This window comes from Vicugna pacos, chromosome 7, assembly GCF_048564905.1.
Source record: "Vicugna pacos chromosome 7, VicPac4, whole genome shotgun sequence".
NCBI lineage: Eukaryota > Metazoa > Chordata > Mammalia > Artiodactyla > Camelidae > Vicugna > Vicugna pacos.
Genome location: NC_132993.1, coordinates 46,223,981 through 46,240,597, shown reverse-complemented (window position 1 = coordinate 46,240,597; position 16,617 = coordinate 46,223,981). Strand labels below are relative to the sequence as shown.

Below are 16,617 nucleotides of genomic sequence, written 5' to 3'. Positions count from 1 at the left end.
CTAACCCTAAAATATAGAATTTATTACAACCGCCAGCATTGCTTCTAAAGGGTATTACAAATGCTGCGCTGTTGGTATTAGTAAACACGTTTATTTTATTTTATTTTATTTTATTTTATTTTATTTTATTTTATTTTATTTTATTTTATTTTATTTTATTTTATTTTATTTTATTTTATTTTATTTTTATTTTTTGGCTGCTTGGCCAATAAGTTTATTTCTGTCTTTATCCGAAAAATCTGCATAGAAAATGATGGTTTGGCTTATTAACTCTCATCAGCCCATTCCTGAGCTCAAAGGGCATGTGCTTTCTTCTGGGCTACTCGATCTTTCTTCTGGGCAAGTGACATTTTGGGACGGTTCCACCTCTTCTTTTAAACTTCTTTCTCAGGCTTCTTGTAGACTGGATTGTCTTGTATTGCAGCAAGAGCTTTCTTGTACATCTCCTTCATCATGTCTAGAGTTACATTGTTCTTTATGTGAGAAAACTGTTTCTTGAAAGCATCCTCATGTTCTCCAATCAGGCAATGCATGTAAGTTGTTTTGCCCATGGTGGGCTTGTGGTGCACCTCAGCATTGAATTCTTTGCTTTCTGAATCATAACCAAGGAATTGTCTGGTACTGGGAGGGATAGACAAGCCTCCATCTACAGCTCCCTTCAGTGCCCCCAAAATTTTATTTCCAGTACTATTTCTGGCAAGCCCTGCATCCAAATGGCAGCTAAAGGCACCGGGTTGACCATCAGTGCTTTCCACATTGTATTCATCTCCAGTCACCTCCACCTGGCCTTCATAAATCTTGTCCACACCAAACCTATTGAGAAGCCTGTGGGCTAGCAGCAGGCCAGAACAATATGCTGCAGCATACGTTGTCAGGCCAAACTTCACACCATACATTGGGGGTTTGTGAGCATAAGCTGCACAAACTCTCATATCCTTCTATACGGGCATAAGCAATCCGACAAATGATAGTTGGTTACACAAACTATCCTCCTGGATTTGGGTGTGTTGTACTCATTTTTATCTTGAATCACCAGTCATTTCTGAGCATAGTAATCAGTTTTACCGTCTCATCTTCTTCTAAGTTTCACTTGGTACTTCTTGAAGTAGGTTTTATTTTTGACAGCTTTAATAAACCCCATCCTGTGGAATAGAGACCTGAGCCTGTGTCTTCCCACAGAGCTGCAGGCCCAGCACTCCTCCAGTGGGGAAAAGCCACATTTGTTTTAAAGACTCAGTTTTACCAGAAGAAGCTTTAAAACAGGAACAGGAATGGTGCCCAAGTTTAGTCCCTACTTTGTGATTATTTTGGTTTTCCAAAGCCTAATTTTTTTTTCTAGATCTGCATACGTTAGTGATTCTACATCCTGTGAAAGTAGTACTTTATCTCTGCAGAGCTCCCTAATTCCCATTTACTCATAAGATTTAGAAGGGAGGAGCTCAAAAGGAAAGGTATTCAACCTGAAACAAAATTGCTACTAAGAAAGTAACTCATACTTGAGGCAGAAGAAAGCCCAGCTGTCCTACTTCCATTATCCAGTTACAAAGATGAGTCAATATACAAGTGTTTGCTGATTCGATTAATTTGGTAGGGGGGTCAATTACAATTATGGTATTATAGTAATGCACGTATGTAAATATGACTCTTTTAAAGGACACATTGGAAAATCCCTCAAATCCCACCATGGCTGACACTCTCCTGCCGCCCTGTGAGATCCAGGCTCGTATCTCCTCTGGTGTGTCCCAGGGCATGGCTCGTCTACCACTGGAAGTACCTGAGATAAGTTTGGGAGGTATGAGAACACATTTTTTAATTTCAACAGACTTCCAATATTTATTTTACAATGGATTACTTTTCTATAGCTACAGTAGATTATTTTTCTACAGGTAGAAAAAAACATAGCTGGCATATCAAACTCCTGAATTCATGGGTGCTATTGCTTAGGGTGAGATTAAAGTATCACTTTAGTAGATTCAAAGATAAATATTAAGTAAAAACTACAATAAAAAGTACACAAAAAACCATGAAGGTGGTACAGGAATGACTAAGGCTGAGATGACCCCTCTCTCTCTCTCACAGTGCCCGAAATATCATGGTACTTCATCATGAGGTGGGAAGCCCCATAAAAAAAGACCGGCAGGACCCCCAGGCAGGGCCACTACTCTCCTGCCAGCACCATCCGGTTCCCTGGCCCAGAAGCTCTATCTCACTTCTTGCCTCTGAAACGGCTTACTTCTAGGAATTCGGAACATACCCCTAAAATTCTATTGGTTCCCTGAGCTCACTCCTGATTGGTTATTTCCTTCACTCCTGATTGGTCCAGTTCCCTAACTTCTGATTGGTCCACTTGTAGTACTTCATTTGCATGGTGCTCACTCCTGATTGGTTATTTCTTTCACTCCTGATTGGTCCGTTTCCCTCACTCCTGATTGGTTATTTCTCTCCCTCCTGATTGGTCCATTTCTACAAAGCTTGTTCCTAATTAGTCAACTTTTGTTATACCTTATTTGCATATGATGTTGCGAAGTGTAAACTGACAGCCTATAAAAAGCCTGTGTAAGCCTGCAAACGGGGTCTAGATCTTGGAGTGTTAACTTCCCTTGGGTTGCTGGCGTAAGGAACCTGAGTTCTCCAACTGTCCGAGTGCTGCTTGGTCTCTCGCTGGGAACCAGGTTGCTGTCCCAACTGAGCTGTAACACCAAGGTGTAACACACTTTTCTGCAACAATCAGAGTTCGATAATGTGATACCTGATCCTCATTCGTTCTTCTTCCTGAAATATTTTCAATAATCTGTCACAGGCAAGGTAAGTTAAGTTAGCATCTGGTTTTCTGTGCTCCCCTGTTTCCTGCAGAGCTGGTGCAGCAAAGCAGAAGCCGTCTGCTGGACTAATTGTGCTGCATTTGGGTATCAGAGAAGGCATTGGGCATTTATCTGTTCAGTGGCCAATGAGTTTTAATTTGGATTTGTATTTTACTTTTGAGAAAGACAAAGAAGGAGGCAGTGCTTCCCCGCTTCCCACCAGGAGCCCCAGGCAGCTGACTTGAGGTCACAGGACCTGCTGGCCTGGAGGCATTTCAACACCAGACTCAGGCCCTTGCAGAGCAAATCCCATGACCCCATGGGACAGCCCCCAGTCACTGTTGTGCCAAAAGTCTCTTGTGATACTACTGCTGAAGCAAGTAGGTCCTGGAAAAATCTTTTTATTTTACAGTAATTTTATGAAAAGAAGGCACTTGATCTCATAGGATTTAGTGTAACAATTGTTATTTATTTATTGTTATAACTTCTTCTAGAAAGGATATGAGGTGACTTACAAAAATACACACACTAAGGCAAAACTTTAAACAAGTAGATGAGGAAACTGGGGCAAAAGGAAGGTGAGGGCAGGAAAGCTAAAATGGAGCCAAGAATGAGGGCTGTTTGGGCTCTGTGCTTGCCAGCGTGTGCGGCAGAGTGGCTCTCAGCTTCCCAATAGTGAGACAGTAATGGCAATAGTAAGTGATGTGGCCCACGGTGACCCTGACATTTTTTCCTAAAAAGAGAACACAGGGAAACAGCTGCTCCAGGGAAGGCTAACCATTCCACATGCTGAGATCAGAGAGGTTTCTAGTGTATGCGTGATGCTGTCGATAGAGCCCTCAATAGTGCTCCTGGGATGCACCACGGGGGCTTCACAGGGCTGCTTAATACCAAGTCTTTAAGCAGAAGTGGGGGCTTCCGGCCAAAGCGAGTATCAGAAATCAATTTAAAGGGGACATATCTCAATTGGTTAGCTTAACCTCTGAGTGGGTTTTTGGAGGACCCAATGGGAGTGATCAGTCTGCAGCTTGATAGCCATTATCTCTAAGCCAGCACTGCAAACTCCAGCATCAGTGAGTTCGGGGGAACCCTCCCTGACACATCTGGGCATGTGGCTGTTCCAGGCAGCAGTGCCAATGCTTTAAGGGGCTGAGCTGGAGGCAGGATTGGGACTGGCTGCATAATCTGTGGGCCAAGTGCAAAATGAAAATGGAAGACCCCTAGAGCAAAAATTAAGAATTTCAAGATGGTGACAACAGAACATTAAAGCAACCCCAGGGCCCTTGTAAGGGTGAAGCCCCATGGGGTGGCACAAGCTATAGGTCTACAGAGCCAGCAGGACAAATATCCTCATAAAACACTGAGGAACCTGGTGAGGGTACAACCCTGCAGAGAAGACCACCCCTACCTGCACATGCTGCCACCCCAGGTGGAGATATGGAGAATTTCCCCAAGTTCTATAGAGGACATGAATCTCAAACCTCAAATACGTATGTGGAAGAAATTTTACTTTATTTTTCATAGCAAGTTAATTTTTATGTCTATACCTCCTATTACAAAGCTGACAGATAAATAAATGAAGAGACAAACCAACCAACCACTACCACCAAGAACAACTTTAGCCCTTTCTAGAGTTTTTGGATAGAAAGCTTTATTACTTGAGTGTTTCAGAGTGAGTCCCCACAGGAGTTTCCTACAGGAAATATTGGGAGGTAGTGGGACAGCATGGTCTAACAGACTATTTTAAAGAAAACTGGAGAGGAAGGTAGGTCTCCGAGTGAAAGGTCAGAGCTAGTGGGAGCACCCTGCCAGGTTGGATGCTGCCCTGCCCCCCAGCCCTGGGTGGACCACTGGGGCCAGGAAGTAGGTCCAGCTCTGCATCCTGGACTAGGTGTTACCAGGCCCCAGAGTGCAGGATACTTATAAGACATCTACAACAGGGTCTACCAAGGAACATGTGAACTGTTCATTCATGAAATGCATGTTTATTGAACACTTACTATGTCAGGCACCTTCTTGAGGCTGGGGACATGGTTGTGAACAAAACAAACCACATGCCTGCTCTTGTGGAGTGATAAACTCCTTGAGGGAGACTGTTGTCTTAGAATGAATACAAGAACATGATAAATACTACATAAAAAATAAGCAAGAAAGGGAATAGGCTCCACTGAGAGTTGGGGATATTGCTATTCTAAATTTATCACTTATATATTATCAATTATCAAAATGCATCAACTTACACACTTTAAATAGACTTAAAGTATACTTTATTATATGTAAAATAATCCTCAATGAAGTTAGTAAGAACAAAGCAAAACAAAAAATTTTAATTCTTATTTTTTATTGAAGTGTAGTTGATTCAAAACAAAACAAAAAATTTTAAAAGTTTATTCCACAGGCTTTTTCCCGACTCCTCTGCACACTAATAACTTCCTGGGACTTATAATCCAAGGGAAGCAAGAGTGATGGAAAAGGAAAGGTGAAGCAGGGAAGGAGGGAGGACAAATACCAGGGGATATGTCATCCATCTGGCCACAGCCTTGTAACCAACAAAGAAGGTTGCTCATATCACAGGACATCTCAAGAGAGGCCATACACTGCATTTGAAACAGTCTGTTGTCAGGGAGGAGAAGCAAGAAGTTTGTCTGCTGCCTCTTTCCCATCCTCTCTCTCACTGGCCAGAATCTCCATGGGGCATTATCTCCCCAGTACTTCATCTCCATCGGGGAGGCTGCAGCCTCAGCATTTCTGGCAAATGGGTGTGGGTCTCTCTGCCAGTCGATCCACACATAGGCGCTCCTTGGTCTATGGAGGATGCATCCGTGGCCGGGGGCCTTATGACAGCGGTAGTAGGGGAGCCTTCAGTTGGACAGCTCAGGCTAAGAGCAGATCCTAGGTGGCACTGATACTGGCTGGTTGAGTTGTGTGAGTGTTGTCTGTGTTCTCCGTATCTGGATGAGTCTGGAGTTTCCAAAAGAGGTCGTGGGGACTGCAAATCAAAAAGGTTTTTAGATTCCAGCTTCCCTGCTCAGATCCAGTGGCAGGAATAAAAGTATGGGAGGATCCCTCCTAAGCACTCCCAGGAACCTCCCGCCAGGGATGTAAGAGAACAGAGCCCAGGGAGGAGGTAATGGGAATGGTGTGGGAGCACCTTCCCCCCCCCCCAAAGCTCAGGAACCAGCCTGCCTGTTGTGTTCCTTCTTCTTGATATTTGGAAGGACACCCAGGCTGTCCTCTGTTTTTGGTCCCAAGAAGAAGGGTGCAGCTATGGGGAGCCCTGCTCAGCAGGCAGCTAAACCAAGAGCAAACTCCAAGATGCTTATTGGCTCACAGCCACGGCCACTCAGCCCAACCCCACGTGCCAAACACAGGCGCCATAACCCATGGCACCTGGTGCTGAGATTTCAATTTCTAAGTACCACACTTCACTAAGAAGAATCAAGGCTCCTTGGAGAAATAGCTGACTCCTGAGCTGGGATGGGGAAAATATCAGAAAGCTTGAAACACCTTATTATGCCAAAAAGTAATAAATTATATAAATTATTATATGAGTTAATAAATTATGGGGACATTTCAAAAGAATGAAAACCAGTTTGAAGGGGCTCCCACTAGCCAAGTGGAACAATTTGAGCATGAAAATTAAGAATTATCGTAATGAATTTTAATCTATTGAATGAAACAAGAATCTATCAGCCTGGAAAAGAAGAACAAAGTCAGAAGACTAACACCATCTGATTTTCAGATGTACTATAAAGCTACAGTAATCAAGACAGTGTGGTGTTGGCAAAAAGATAGACAAATAGCTCAATGGAACAGAAGAGTCTAGAAGTAGATCCACACATATATAAGAAACTGATTTTTGACAAACATCTGAAGGCAATTCAGTGGGGAGGGGGTGGTCTTTCAACAAATGGGGTTGGAACAGTTGGATAGTCACATGCAAAAGGTGAACTTTGAGCCATACCTCATATCACATACAAAAACTCAAATGGACCACATTTTAAATGACTACATTGAGGTATAATAAATAATATATTGCACATATATAAAGCACACAGTCTAATAACTTTGACATACATACACACCCACAAAGAATAGAACTGCTGCTAAGAAAAGGCAGACTGCGTCATCAGACAAGGTTCAGAAGAAGAGAACAGAATCCACTCTCGCTGGTTTAAGCAGAAAAGGGCATTTCAGGATATAAAATGACTTACAGGGTCATTACAAGGGCCAGCAATATAGGCTCTAGACCAAGTTTCTAGGGACAGCTCTCAAAGTCACATGACCAAGGTTGGTCATCAAGCTGCCTCTGCTCAGCTAGGGAGCCACCCCTCCCTCTGCCAGCCTCAGAGCTGGGCCACTTCTGGGGGTGTCTTCTCCAGGAAACAGATGCATAGGCCTGCCCCTTCTCAGAAAGTCAGTTCCAAATTCAAGTCTTGCATCTAATGGTCAAAACCTAAGTGACATCTGAAACTCTAGCTTCAAGAAAGTCTGGGAAATGTAGTTTTTAGCTTTCCAGCCTCTGCAGTATTGGAAGGCACTTTAGAAAGAGCTGGTTTGGAGGAGAAAAGCAGGAGTTCAGTTTTGAACATGGTAACTTTAAGGTATCTTTTAGATCTACCAGTAGAGATGTATAGTAGGCAGGGGAATAAAATGTGGTATAATGTAGTGGGGCAAGCACAGATTCTGGGGCCCATCTGCTTGGGCTCAAGTCATAGATATATTGTTTATTAGCTGTGTGACGTTGGGCAATTTACCTAACCTTTCTGTGCCTCAGTTTTTAATCACCTGTACAGTGGGAATAGTAGTAGTATTTGCCTAAGTAAGGTTGTTGTGAGGACTTAAATGAGTTAATGTTTGTAAAGTATTTAAAATAGTACCTGTCACAAAATAAATATAGGTCTTTGCTATAAAAATAATTACCATGATTTTAATTAATAATTATTTTTTTAATTAATACTACAGTTGACCCTCCATATCCATGAGTTTTGGGAGACAGTGAACTTATGCTATTTTAAGCCACTTAGTTTGTGTTAATTTATTAAATAGCAACAGATAACTAATAGAATAGACTAAGTATAAAATGATATTAAGGAGTTAATAACTTATAACTGTTACAATTTGGAAGCGTAGAAAAGAGTTCTTTTTTTTAAGTGTTGCATACTGAAATATTCAAGAAGTGTCTGGGATTTGTTTTAAAATAATGGTAAAGAAATAAGCAGATTTTAAAAATGAAGAAAATATGGCAAAATATTAGTAATTATTAGATCCAGTTGATAGATATGCAGAGAATCATTGTACTATTCTGCTTTTAGGTATGTCTGAAATTTTTCATAGTAAAATATAAATACATATACACATAGACAAACGTGTATATAAAGAGAGCTCAGTCTTAACACCCCTTTCTCCTCCTCCTCCTCCTTTATGTTGATGTTTCCTGGTTGTCCCATTCACTTGTCTCACTCACAAGGGTGTCCCCTTTTGGCCATCTTTCTGAAAGATGTACCTATTGAAGCATATTTTCATATTCCTCTCCTCTTAAAAGTTAAATTAAGGCTTCAAACTCCAGCTCTGTGTGTCACGGAGTCCAGTGTGAGCCGACCCGGAGGGACAGCAGGTCTGGTCCACCCCTGGGGGCTGAAGTGTCATTGGAACAATGGTCCTTATTCGCAGCAGGGCTGCCTTTCAAGGGGCCTGGTGCACTCTCCTGGTGCCAACCCCAGCTGCCTTTTTTGCCATTCTGAACTCTTCTCCGCCACCTCGGCTGGGCCTTAATTCTTTCTCAGAAGCCCAATTCCTTCGGCAGAAGCTGCGTGTTCCGCTCAGGCCCCATCTGACAGCTGTGGCCCCTGGCCTGGCCCCACAGACATTCAATGTTCCCTTTCACAGGCTGTGGGGTGTTCCTGCCAGAAAAGTCCACTTCCTTTACGAGTCTCTTTTTCATGGTGTCACTCTTTTTTGGCCTCGAGGGTCATGCCAATTCCTTGCACACTTGATGAAAGGATTTAGGGGCAGAAAACTTGAATCAATGGGGTCTTTTTATTTTTGAACATCAGTAAACAGCACAAATCAATTCAACGAGTTCAGACTCAGTTATTTCCATGCTTGCTGTAGTCTCTCCCCAGTATTAAAGCCCACTGAAAATGCCTCTCTTTATCTCCAGCTAATGAAGAATGTCGTTCTTTTTTCTTGGTCTGAACATGCTCCAAAACATTGGCCTGAAAGATCAGTTTAACACTGGACGGCCCTGAATACAAACATCTTTAACTTTCCCTTTTGTCCAGCTCAATGACATTATTCTAATCATTTTCTTTCCCCTTCATTTTATTCTGCTCACTGACAGTATTTTTATGTTTGTTAGTGTAAAATGCAATCATTTGTTTTTGAGACTAATGAAGACATGCCAAGATCTTGTCCATCGATTAAGTTACAAATAATATAATTAGGAATGAAAAGGTCTGGTTAACCTGTTAATTTGTCATAGTTGTATCTCCATCAAAATGGTCCTTTCTCATCTGTGTCATTCTCAATATCCGAGCCCAGGAAAGACACTGCACAGTATATTTAGCAGCACCAGCAAAGAATATGGCCCTCAATGGTTTTTTTTTTTTTTACTTGAAATAGTCACTGATATATTAATTTATTCAGAAATAAAATCACAGAACAAATATTCCTGAAAAAGAGTTTAAGACAAAAAAACTATATATTGTCCCCCATAATACTGCATGCTCCCATATTTTTAAAAGGTTAAATCTTTTTTACTTAAACCATTAAAACCAGGAGCATAAATTAAGTGGTGCCAGTGATACAGCTTTACCAGATACTGCCAACACCTAGTGAACACTAGCCCAGTAAGAGGGTTCAGTGGCAGATTCTGGAACCAGAATGCAGGGGTTCAAATCTCAGTTCCAGTACTTAATAGCTGTGTGACCTTGGGCAAATAACTTCACCTCTCTGAGCCCTGGTCTCTTCATCTGAAAAATTAGAACCATTAGAGTACCTATCCACCTTTCCCCCAGGCGTTGGCGGGTTGTTGTGAGGATGTAAAACACTTATTGTCCAACGTATGAGAAGCAATCATTGTCATCGTCCAGGATGGATAACAATTAACTGTCTCTGATCTAGCTGCCCAACCCTGCCAGAACGGTCTTCCTGCTACACTGCTCCAATCCTTTCTCACACTTTCCCACGCTTGACAAAACCGCTGGCATTTTTTCACTCATCAAGTGGTCTGCCACTCCCCCTTGGGGGAAGTTTCCTTGCAGTGGCAGGATAAATCACCAGCTTTCACAGAGAAGGCAGGAATGATCAGGAAACCCCAGGTCACAACATGAAACAGATCTGGTTTTTCAAGCTCCTCGTTAACTTAAAAAAAAAAAATTAACCTAGATGAAAAGAGTTGAGTTAGTTTTATTCCTCTGTGTGAAGCACATTCTCATGAGTCTTCACATAAGTCTCTTCCCTTGTTTTGTATTTATTCTCTCACTCACTTTCATCACTCCCTTCTCCCCCACCCTGGTATTCTGTGCTTAAGGTCTCTGTTTCCGGCTTTGTGTAAAGGCAACGTGGTGATGGTGGATGCACATGTCTTTAAGCTACACAGGTGTTATGTGTAACATTCTCCCCAGCCCCGCATCTTAAGACCCACGCTGCTAGGCTTCTCTTCTCCCTGCTGCCTGGTACCCCAGGGTGCCCGTCCTTACATTTGAGTCTCCGTTTCCCCAGGTGACAAACACCCAGGTGTCCCCCAACCATCCTCAACAATAACCCAGGGAAAAGAGGGGTTCTCAGAAGATGGTTTTGGGAAATCTTGCTACTACGTAGATGAAAATAAAACTGGCCCTCCCCCATCTACCACTACATATGAAGTGAACTCTTGATCCCTTAAAGACCAAAATCTGAAAGCTGAAAACAATGGGATTAATAGAAGAAAGTGTGGGTGAAAATGTTAGTGACCTGGGAGAAGAGAAAACTTCTTAAACTAAATCTCAAAGGTATGAAAGTCGTTGAACATTTCTTCTGTTCACAGTGGTTTTCCAGTCCCCCCTCACTCTTGGTCAGCCCTTCTCAACTGCCAAGAGGTTACCTTTTGTTTAAGGACAAAAGTGGAGGAACAACAAAACTTTAAAGCCTGTCTTTTCCCTATTTTCAGTTTCCCCTTTCTGCAAATCAAAGATAGTATTTTCTCCTAGCTTTTCCTTTGCCCAGCACAGGGGGCAGTAATCTATGACCCATCAGCCAAGTCCAGCCTACCTCATAGTTTTGTACAGGCTGCTAAAAAACGTTTCTACATCTTTAAATGGTTGAGGGAAAAAACAGAAGAAGAATATTTTGTGACACTTGAACAATGTTTAATGTCACTGTCCACAAATATAGTTCTATTGGAACCCAGCCAAACTCACTCATTCCCGTCTTGTCTACACTTGCTGTTTCCCCACAGCTGCAGAGCTGAGTGGTTGTGACAGAGGCTGAACGCCTCACAAAGCCTGATGTAGTGACTTTGTGGCCCTTGACTGAAGAAATCTGCCAACTGGATTGGATGCCCCTTGGGGATGGGAGTCATAGCCAGCATATCCTCTATTTCCCTGATGCTTTAGCAAAGGTCCTCACTGGTAATCAATCAGTACTATTTATAACATGTAGAATTACTTTGGCTTCAAGTAACAGAATGCCCAACTGATAGGGTTTTAATTCTAACATAACAAGGAATCCAGAGATAGGACTGGCATTGAGTCAACAGCTCTGGGTCTCTTCCCCTGTCCCCTCAGGGTTGCAAAAGAGTAGAGACAGCTCCTAAGAGTGTTTCTTCAAGTGACCATGTTCAAAGGCAGAAAACTGGCAGCAACATGGGCAAAGAACTCAACCCAGGATACCCTCTTCTCATAAAGGAAGAAAATATTCCCTGAGCCGCCACCACTGCAGCAGACTTCCCCTGTTGGCATTTGCCAGAAGTAGGGCACGTGCTCACATAGACCAGGGGCTGGACCCCCTTCCTTGAGAGCTAGAGCCCTCCACCCAAAACTCAAACAGCATCAGGGAATGAGGAATAAGGGGACGGTTTTGGGGTAGGCAATGAATAGTGTTTGCCTAACCGTTAACTAATGATGAAGCTGATTTTTGAACTTGGAAAGGCAACCTAGAAATTCAAACTATTTTTCTCTGAGTGGAATCAAGCCATTGCTTGGTTTCCCTACTTTCCTTAAGTAGGGAACTTTCCCTAGGACTGATAATTCTTTTTAAAAGAGAATAAATTTTTCAAATAGTTTCCAGATAAGCAACAAATTTCTACTGTATAGCACAGGGAACTATATTCAATATCTTGTAGTAACCTATAATGAAAAAGAATACATGTGTATATATGCATGACTGAAACATCAGAAATTGACACAGCATTGTAAACAAACTATACTTCAATTAAAAATTTTTTTGATCATCTCAGATGGTTTTCAAACCACAGAAGTGTCAAAGTTAGCTGAGTAGTCATTTACAAGTTCTACTTGGTCTTTTCTGATGAAATTTAACGGTCCACAATCAGGATCCTTTTGTTGCTGCACAGAATCTCATGGCATGAGGCCATATGTTGCATAGTGTTCCTCAGTCTTTTCTCTTGTGGTCAAAACTTGTATATTCCTAATGGCTGGTTCATCAGGATCGCTGGAGTGATCTTTTGTAATGCTTAAACAAGCAGTCAAACAGAATGATAGTAATGTCTAACAACCGAAGTACGCTGCTGTGTATAGAAGAGGCCAGGATGTGAACACACAGGTTCCAGGGAGAGGTGAAGCCAGTGCCCAGCATGTGATCCAGGCCCCCGTTGAGTCAGAGCCACGGGCCCCGTGAGCATGCCACGACAGGTGGCCCCTTTGATTCTCCAGACTCACATGTTACACGTTCTGTCTGTAAACCTCTATACACTCAGTTCAGCAGATGAGCAGATGAAGGCACAATCAACAAGGACAAGTAGTAACAAGAAAAGTAATACATCTTTTAAACCTAGAAATCTCAGAATGCCAGCTTTATAAAGGGAGTGTTAGGGTGTGGTGAATTTTATATACTTTTAAAAATGTGGCTGCTCTACCTGCTCCATATCGGTGTTTCCCAGTTTTTTTTTTCAGCCTGTTGACTTGATGGGATCAGTCCCCATACTCTAGCCCTGTCCTATTCTGACAATCCCACCTGCCTTTACAAACCAGACGTGAACTTAAATGAGCCAATACACACACTCGTCCCCCACGAGAAACTTAGGGGAAATGGAAGTGGTGAGAAGTTACAAACTCATACGTAGCAAATAAACACTTTGTTTCATAAAGGCAACTGCCTTGACCAGTTCAGCGCACAGCTCTGACTTTGTAGATAAATGTTTCCTGATGTCAGAAAAGGTGGAGAACTGGTCAAAAGAACAACAAAAGAAATTAAAATTTTTAACCTTTAAAGCATTGACTTCTGCGGTGAACCTTAGTCTATCCAAAGTTCTCCCAGAAACTCAAATATGGCTATGGAGGTGCTCTCTGCTTCAGACAAACAGTAGACTTTTCAGGACTTATTATTATCGGCACCCCCAATACACACACACACTTAAAAATCATAATAGAATTTGCATTCTGTGGCGAATGGGTGAAAAGAAAGGGATCCATGAGGCTTGGTGTCCCCTTCCAGCCATATCCCGTTTCCCCAGATCCCTGGGAGGAGCGGATGAGACCTTGATGCTGGGTCCTCAGTCTGACTCTGGTCCCAGCTCTGGAACAAGGTGGTCAGCAGGGCACACTCTTCACTGAACTGTGTTTCTTTTGCATTTCCATACTTAGTCAGGGGTATGAGCAAAACCCCTGTTTCATCTTCAGTCATTTCATATAAAGGATTAATGAATATATACCATTTAGCTGTAAAGCTAAATAAGCCTTCAAAGTCATACGATTGATAAAAGAAAAGTCAATAAACGTGCAAGAAAGTTATTGTCCAATCCCACTGAACTAAGAAAATGCTGATGGTAAAGAGAACGAGATGAGATGCAGCCTCTTGTAAAAACGGTTCTGCTCCAACAAGGAAGATGGTGTAATTATGTGTGTGAGCTGAGAGGTCTCATTGCATTTATGTAAATCTCTTCAATGAAGTCATGTCCTAAACATTTTCAGAATTTTCCCGTATATACCTAAATCAGCTTGCTGCTTTTTATGTGAATGAAACTTCAGTTTGTTTTATAAATGGCACGTGAGAACTGGAATAGCCCTCTCTCACTGACATAAGGCCTGCAAACCTCAGCCAACAGGAATGGTCCAGAGCCTACTCCATGCCTTGCTCTGTGCTAGGAGTTTGTGTACATTTACTTTTAAGTCCTACCCTCTTCCATTTAATGAACAAAAAGTGTTCAAAAGTTATTGGAAGAGGTGATGCATTGAAAAGGGAGTAGTATTACTGATGTGGTGTTCCTGGGCAAAACGCATAACGCAAGCCCAAGGAAGCATCAGATGACTCCAAAATGAGAGGCATGCTATAGAACACTGGCCAATCCACTTCAAAAATATTAATGTCTTGAAAGATGAAGTAGGCTGAGGGGATGTTGCAAATTAAAGAAGACTAAGGAGACACAACAACAAAATACAATGCATGCTCTTGGATTGGAGCCTAAATTGGGAGGGAGGTATGGGGGTTGCCGCAGTGGATGTTATTGGGGTAATGGGAAAAATTTGCAAATAAACTAGGAATTAGATAGTAGTATTACATCGATGGTAAATTTCCTGATTTTGATAATTGCACTGTACTTGGGTTAACAAAATACCCTCAGTCTTGGGAAATATTAGCTGAAGAAAATAAGAATAAAGGAACATGATGTCTGTAACTTATGGTTCATAAAAAACAACAACATGTGTGTATATGTGTGTATACTCACAAGTATATGTCAGCATGCAAAGGTGACAAAATATTAAAACTGGTAAATCTGGGGAAAGGGTATTTGGGAGTTCTTATACTTTCCTAGTATCTCTCCTGTATGTTTGAAATTATTTCAGAATAAAGTTGAAAAAGTTTATGGGAACATACCTTACACTTCTGAAATCAGGTGTAAGAGAGATTTCCTTCTTAGTGAACACTGAAACATTATCTTGATCAAGACACTGATGACCCAGTTGAGATGAAAAGATTTTACAACCAAGTTTTGCAAGATTTATTTCCACTTTGAAAAGAATGCTGGAGACGGACAGTCGGGTGTGGAGAGAGGTTATTAAATCAATTATGTGTAATGGGAACTCACCCTCTACGTTTCCTCCTCATCTCCACTCCTGAGAAATCAGAGAAAAAAATACCAGATATGTATTAAAACATCTTTCCTTTTACACTCACTTTCCATCAAAATCAGGCTCGACCCTCCACCCTGGCTGTAGTGTGAGCCTGTCACCCTCACAGCCTGCAAACCTTAGCTCCTGCTGGGACTATGGCCCCCCACGAAACAGCGCAAGCCCAGGCCACTGCTCACCCCCTGGGGAAGCTCTTCCTCTGGAGCTGCACCGTGTGACACACTGGCCGCTGGCATGTGTGGTCAGTGAGCGCTTGCAACGTGCTGGTCTAAACTGACACGTGCTAGAAGTATAAAATACATGCTGGATTTCAAAGACTTTGCATGAAAATACATAAAATGCCTCATGAATAATTTCACACATTGATTACATGCTGAAATGATGTTTTAGAAATATTGAGTTAAATGAAGCATAGCATTAAAAGAATTTCAACTGTTTCTCCTTACTTCTTTTAATGTGGCTGCCAGGAAACAAACTTACGTCCATGGCTCGCATGGACAGCTCTGTATTGGACAGAGCTACTCAGATGGAACTGAGCAGCCCTTCCTCTGTGCCCTCGCTGGGCATCCTGACATGTTTCTGTCATAGCACCTACACATCCCTCTTCACCTGGCTGCTGCCTCAGCTGGACTGCAAGCCCCATAAAGCCTGGTGCCCTTTTCTCCGCGGTTTCTAGCATTGTGCCTGGCATGCCTAACAAAGGGCATTGTAGAGTTAATCCTCAATGTTCATTGGGGTTTTTTTTTTTGTAATCTGGGTGAAATTTACATAATATTAAACTTCTATTTATTTTATTTTTTATTAGGGGGTGGGGTATATCTCAGTGGTAGTGCACATGCTTTGCATGCATGTGGTCCTGGGTTCAATCCCCAGTCCTTCCATTAAAAAATTAAAACTTTGTAAAATTCAGTTTTTTAATTGGACTGTAGTTGATTTACAATGTTAGTTTCAGGTATACAGCAAAGCAATTCAGTTATACATATACATACATATATATTTTGTCTTTTCAAAATCTTTTCCATTATATGTTATTACAAGAAATTGAATGTAGTTCCCTGTGCTATTTAATAAGTCCTTGTTGTTTATTTATTTTATATATAGTAATCTGTATCTCTTAATCCCAAACTCCTAATATGAACCATTGTAAAGTGAACCATTCAGTGGCATTTAGTGCATTCACAATGTTGTGCAACCACCAGCTCTATTTAGTGCCCAAACATTTTAACCACACCAAAATAAAGCCCCATTCTCACCTCCTCACAGCCCCTGGCGATCACCAATCTGTTCTCTTTCTATGGATTTGCCTATCCTGGATATTTCATATAAGTGGAATCATACAATATGTGACCTTTTGTGTCTGGTTTCTTTCACTTAGCATAATGTTTTTTGAGGTTCAGCCACACTGCAGCGTGTATCATTTCTTCATCCTTTTTTCCAATGTTCCTTCTTCTAGTCACATGCTTCCCTCCCACCTGAATGCACCTCCGGGTTCCTCCTCTGTGCTTAGCCAGTTGAACTCATCGCTC

At 41.9% G+C, this 16,617-nt stretch overlaps 1 pseudogene; it reads right to left on the bottom strand.

Moving 5' to 3' along the window:
* Window positions 1-266: 266 nt before the first annotated feature.
* On the bottom strand, window positions 267-1,141 carry LOC102533243 (large ribosomal subunit protein uL18-like; annotated as a pseudogene).
* Window positions 1,142-16,617: the final 15,476 nt, after the last annotated feature.